The 6,093-nt window shown below is 49.8% G+C and overlaps 4 non-coding genes across 4 annotated transcripts; 3 read left to right on the top strand and 1 right to left on the bottom strand.

Moving 5' to 3' along the window:
- The first annotated feature begins 1,044 nt into the window (after window positions 1–1,044).
- Window positions 1,045–1,117, top strand: TRNAR-ACG. Its single transcript has one exon. It is a non-coding gene; the product is annotated as a tRNA-Arg (tRNA).
- Window positions 1,118–1,764: 647 nt separating this feature from the next.
- Window positions 1,765–1,838, bottom strand: TRNAI-AAU. The gene has a single exon. It is a non-coding gene; the product is annotated as a tRNA-Ile (tRNA).
- A 1,065-nt stretch (window positions 1,839–2,903) lies between these two features.
- TRNAV-CAC lies at window positions 2,904–2,976 on the top strand. The gene has a single exon. It is a non-coding gene; the product is annotated as a tRNA-Val (tRNA).
- Window positions 2,977–3,486: 510 nt separating this feature from the next.
- On the top strand, window positions 3,487–3,560 carry TRNAI-AAU. Its single transcript has one exon. It is a non-coding gene; the product is annotated as a tRNA-Ile (tRNA).
- Window positions 3,561–6,093: the final 2,533 nt, after the last annotated feature.

Genomic DNA, 6,093 nt, shown 5'->3' with positions numbered 1-6,093 from the left:
CCAGAGACTTGTGAATATATTATTTGTTCCCCCTCTGTTCCTAGTTACGATCTCCTCAACCTCGAAACTTCCCCTCCATCATCACTCCTTCAGATAAAACTTCCCCAAAGCTTTCTGCATAAATCTTCACATTTCTGTTAGCTTCTGTACACCTGGTCTTTTATTGCAAAGGCCAGTTAGGTAACAGATGGCAATGCTGGGGTGAGAAAGCGTTGCATTCTGGATTCCAAGTTTGTGCCATCAAGAACATTACTATGCCCTGTCTCTCTCAACATCCAACATCCTTCTCTCAAGGCAGTTGTATATTTTGACGTGTTCCTTATGCCCAACTTGAAAACAAAAAGAAACATATAACCACGGTGTCTAAAGAGAGCATGTCTGCCTGTTTAAATTTTGTGTGGTATTAAATCATTTCCTGAATTCCAGCAGTCTCTGCCTAATGTGGTTTCTGCACCTTTGAGTATACCTTTCCTGCCTTCTTGCCTCTTTTTGCCTTTACCATTGACTTCTGCATGCTTTTATCCGACGCATGATTTATCATAGAATTTGGCCATGATTCTCCCTCTTAGGGAGTATTAACTACTCTTAACAGTAAGAGGAGTAGAATGTGATTCTTAGGGCCAAATGCACTTCCAAACCAAATAAGTGTACTTTATTTTAAAAACACTTAGTTAAAGAGAATACAGGGCAGTCAGTAACCATCCGCAGACGCATCATCAGGGCCCCAAAGAAGTATAGAATAGATGAGGGAGGTGGAAGCACGCCAGATTAACAGGTAGCAGAAATTAACCAAGAGCACTCCCAGCAGAAAACTTGCTCTCAAGGAGTGACTTCTTTCTATCATGTATGGAAAGTCCTAAGGGTTAAATTTGCTTGTAATCCAAAATGTAGACATGGAAAGCAACGTTGTAGTACGTACACTAACCCCAAATGAAGAGAATCGGTGGGAGTCATCAGTTTCGGGGTTATTTCTATCTTCATAGCAGAACCAGCGACTTCGGAGGCCTCATTGAAATAGACATGCTTAAGCCCTCTCGTCGCAGGGGGCCAGTGGCGCAATGGATAACGCGTCTGACTACGGATCAGAAGATTCTAGGTTCGACTCCTGGCTGGCTCGAAACCTTTTGCACAACTGATCTTCCCGCACTTGAACCACACCCCAACTCTCCAAGCTTTGGCGGCTCACAAGCGCTACGAAAAGCTCCCTCAGCCTTGCTTCTTGTTACCCCGTGGGGCCATCCTACGTCTTGTGGGAGTCCGAAGGACCCTTCAAGTGATTGCGATCACTGGAACATCCACAATCAAGCATTTTCTGGTTTCGATCTCCCACAGCAAATACGGAGGGGGAAAGGACCACATAGGGACACCTGTACTGAGTTTCACATCAAACAGGCTTTAAGAAAAAAGAAGAGGAGGACGAGGAACAAGAAAGAGATGGAACGTAGGAAGGAAGAAGGCTCGGCAAGTGTCTTCGCCACTTATTCCCACTGGGTTACCCTTCACCACGCCCTCCCCTCTTCCTAATAGAAAGAAGAGTGGCTTTGACTGAGGAAACGTTAAATCCAAGAAAGCCCAGGGTGTTGGGCACCGGATGTCGGAGCTGGCCCTGCACCCCGACTTCCAGAAGAGCGCCGGTAGGACAGTTTCAAGAGGGAGGAGTAACACGCTATTTTTTTTTTTTTTTTAAGCAACCCAAGTTACATTACATACAACTCCAGGGTTCAAACAGGTAACACCTTGAGTGATAAGGAGCAAAAGTCCCCTTGGCCCGTACGGGGATCGAACCCGCGACCTTGGCGTTATTAGCACCACGCTCTAACCAACTGAGCTAACCGGCCATGACAAGTCTTGCTCTACAACTTAAGACCTCTGTTTGCCGCGGTTACACTTCTTTTTCGTGGTCCTCGGAGAGCTGTTCCACGCGTAACCCAACAAACATCTGCTGTGACCTCTGCACACAAAGCCAAACTCGGACAGCAGCCCTTTGGACCAAAGGCCGCCAAGCGAGGGAGCAGGAGACGAGCCTCACGTCCACTCCCTCTTGGTCTTTCAGTTAGCGGTGTTTTGTTGTTGTCTGTCTGTCTGTCTGTCTTCTCTGTCTGTTTGTTTGTTTGTTTCAAGCGGAAGACCAAAGAATCTGGGATTGATCACCGACTTTTGACATTTCAGGATTCAGGATGTTTCCGGTTTACCGTTCGCTGCCCTCGTAGTCCACGGCTCGGAGATTCGTTAGCTCAGCTTGCCCCGGAGAAACAAACTGACTTTGGATGTTACTGATGATATCTACAACAGCAGTGTTAGTGCCTTGAGGATGTTACCGACCACAGCAATTCTAGTCTGACTCTGGTTGATTTGTGCTCAACTGGCACAGAACTGAGGTCAGGGGGGACAAGTAAGGACTGCCTGGCAGATCAGTGGGCATTTGCCCCTCTCCGCCCCTCGGTTTCTATCAGCCAAACACTGCCCGTCACAGAATGGGCAGCTGCTAGAGTTCAGGGGCACCGAATCGCGCTTACTTTTCAACCAGGATCATTGAATCGTCTTCAGTCATTGCAATCTTTTTCTGGCACTCAAGAGATGGTGATCACAGAACTTCCTAAGGTCACACAAACCCACATAAGACAAAATCGAGCAGTTCTCCGACATCTACTGTACCCGGACGCTGCCTAAAACGTCTGCTCTGCCTTTGGCAAGGAATTCTTCGCTTAGAGGTAGTATTTGCTTAGTGTGACTCATTGACTGTAGCATTGTTGGTCGTGATAGGAGGGCGCACTAACGTCGACCATTTCCTGAAAGAGAAAACCGATTCGGTGTGGCCAGCTTGGGCTAGCCGGGAATCTCCTTTCCCGCTTGGACACCATCAGCCCGGGAGGGAAAACATGATCAAGGAGCCGAGAAAGCAAGTTTCCGTAGTGTAGTGGTTATCACGTTCGCCTCACACGCGAAAGGTCCCCGGTTCGAAACCGGGCGGGAACAGCTTCGCTCTTCGGAGTTTGCATTTTGAACCGTTCTCCGGAACCTCTCAGGAACCTTCCGAGAAACCGAACTCCCACCGAGTCTCACCGGTAAACCTGGGGGAACTACCGACGATCCGACCCATCGGAATAGTCTTCAGGCACCGTATTCCATCTCGTACGGCAGAGCCTGCACTCAGCCCAGCTTAAGGCGCTTTCTGCGAGCCTTTTACACAAACAGCAAATTCTTCCATGGATTCCCCGGGCCGTAGACCGCAGCTTCCTCCGAAAACCTTCGGTTTCCTCGTTCACGTCAAGGAATACGACCGAAAACCAATTGTGCCTTCTTTTCCTTTGGTTTTCTTCTCCGAGAAAGCGTCTCATTCTTTTGACTGAGGATGGAAGGCAACGACAATGACGAAACTCTCTTAAGAGAAGCAACAGTAAGGGTCAGTTGGAACTTGACATTTTGGAGGGGGAGGCGGGGGCCGTAAGAGGAAAGGAAGAAGAGAAGAGGACTCACGCAGTCAGGGGCCGGTTAGCTCAGTTGGTTAGAGCGTGGTGCTAATAACGCCAAGGTCGCGGGTTCGATCCCCGTACGGGCCACTGTTCTCTTTGGTCACCTCCTCCAGGAGGCTGCCAACTGTTTTCCGAGAAAACTTGCCTCTTAACCTACACAGCCCTGAGAATAGTGCCTAGAGTCCCCTTGCGGTTGTGCCTGTCCCGTCGGGATGCCAGGCTCGTCAGTCCTCCACCCTCTCCTGGAGGATGCTGTCTAACCACATCGTCCTCTGCCGACGCCTTCTCCTTTTGCCTTCCGTCTTTCCCAGGATCAGGGTCTTTTCCAGTGAGCTGGCTCTTCGCATCGGGTGGCCAAAGTGTTGGAGCTCCAGCTTCAGCGACCGTCCTTCCAATGAATACTCGGGGTGGGTTTCCTTTAGGATTGACTGCTTTGATCTCCTTGCAGTCCAAGGGACTCTCAAGAGTCTTCTCCAGCACCACACTTCGAAAGCATGAATTCTTTCGCGCTCAGCCTTCTTTATGGTCCAGCTCTCACATCCGTACATGACTACTGGAAAAACCATAGCTTTGACTGTACGGACCTTTGTCGGCAAAGTTACGTCTCCGCTTTTTAAGTTACGTCTCCGCCGTCTAGGTTGGTCATAGCTCTTCTTCCAAGGAGCAAGCGTCTTTTAATCTCGTGGCTGCAGTCACCGTCCGCATTGATTTTGGCGTTTTCCCCTTCTGTTTGCCATGAAGTGATGGGACCGGATGCCATGATCTTAGTTTTCTGAATGTTGAGGTTTAAGCCAGCTTTTTCACTCTCCTCTTTCACCTTCATCAAGAGGCTCTTCAGTTCCTCTTCGCCTTCTGCCATCAGAGTGGTATCATCTGCGTATCTGAGGTTGTTGATAGTTCTCCTGGCAATCTTGATTCCAGCTCGTGATTCATCCAGCCCGGCCTTTCACATGATGTACCCTGCATAGAAATTTAATAAGCAGGGTGCCAATATACATACAGCTTTGTCCTATGCCTTTCCCAATTTTGAACCAGTCCGTTGTTCCACGTCCAGTTCTAACTGTTGCTTCTTGACCCATATACGGGTTTCCCAGGAGACAGGTAAGGAGACAGTTAGAGTCCTCTAACTGTGTTCCAAACCCGCCACCCTCACATACCTTTTATCCACTCGTTACCCAGTTCAGCTCTCCACTTACCACAAGCCCAACATTTTTCCAGGCAGGCAGGGTTCTCTTTCCTCCGGGACCAATAGATGAGGACAGAGAGCTGGGCAGGGTCAGAGGGTGGCCTAACACGAAAAATTTGGTGGGAGGTGGGGGCAGGGGCAGTGGAAAAGTTTCCTGGCAACCTTTTGTCAAAAGCGTATTCGATTTTAAATTGTCTTTCCAAAGTAGTTGCTCAATCAACGCCCTTTCTCAAATCCTCAAGAGATACAAAGTAAGGAGGCATTCTTAAAAGGTCGTTCTTTCCATGTCTCTGAAGACCCTTTAAGGTGAACTGACAGCCAAGATTGCCTTGTGAGGAGAGACGGCGCAAGGTGGTGGACTGATTCGGGATGCTTCCTCTCCCTACGTGTCTGCAGCACTTTGACCACTTTGAACAAGAAACACAAGACCACAAGACTGACTTTTTTTTTTTTTTTAGGCCAGGAATCAAATCTGGACTCTTGTCATCAGTTGACAGCCGTGCATCTCCCACGATTGCTTCTGATTTCAAAGGACAATTCAGTATCACGGTCCCTTCTCTGATCACTGTGGGGATTCTTTCCCCAGCCTTGTATAGTTTCCCTACCTGTGTGCGCTGACCAGTGTTAAGGTCCATGTGGAGAGCTTCCGGGAGTTTCCTCTTCTCCCGGCTCTGTCCTTTCCGGTGCTCTGTCCTGCCGTCTCCAGCTGTCTTGGTCTCCTGGACTTTATCCGCCCCAACATTTCAACTCAGAGAATTCACCAGCCTCTGCCTGCACTGGGCCTTGGAAACTCTCTCAAGGCAGTAAAAACTCGGGTGCAATCCTAGATCTCACGTCAGTTCCCAGCAAAATCGCTCATTCATTTCTTTTCTGTCAGAGATTACCATCCTTCTTTGCCTGATGTTTGGTGTCTGGAAAAGTGTTTCTGATCTGTTTTGGTTCTTTCAGGCAGGAGGGTGCGTCTGATCCTTGCAATTTTGTCTCGGCTGGAAACAGGCCTTTCCACTCTTTGGAGGAGGAAGAGGGGGAAGCTGAGGCCTCTTCGGTTTGTGGGTTTCTGCTCTGGGGTTGCAGGCTGCGGGGGAGCAGACAGGGACAGGTTGGTTAGTGCAGCGGCCTGTCCTAGGGGCAGTTGGCATCGCCTTTCCGGGAAACATGGGGCCTCCTGCTGCTTGTGGCAAGCAGTGTGTGCAGATATTGGGCTCGGGCTCCAGGTTCCAGCTGGGTCAACCTATCTGGAGGGTTCAGGCTACAGGCCCCAGCGCCGGTCACATGGTCTTCTCCGGTGTACCAGTGTGAGTGTGTCAGTGTGTGTGTGTGCCAGGGCTGGTGGTGGGAGAGGAGGGCTCTGGTGGGAGAGCAGGGCCTGAGTCCAGGAGTGCCGAGGGGCTGACGTCACCAAAACGGGCATTCGGATCTCTGGCGGGCCGGCAG

Source organism: Bison bison, unplaced genomic scaffold, assembly GCF_000754665.1.
Source record: "Bison bison bison isolate TAMUID 2011002044 unplaced genomic scaffold, Bison_UMD1.0 scf7180017850719, whole genome shotgun sequence".
In the NCBI taxonomy this organism is placed as follows: Eukaryota; Metazoa; Chordata; class Mammalia; order Artiodactyla; family Bovidae; genus Bison; species Bison bison.
Note: the sequence above shows the minus strand (reverse complement) of the source record. Positions and strands in the feature narration are given on the sequence as shown.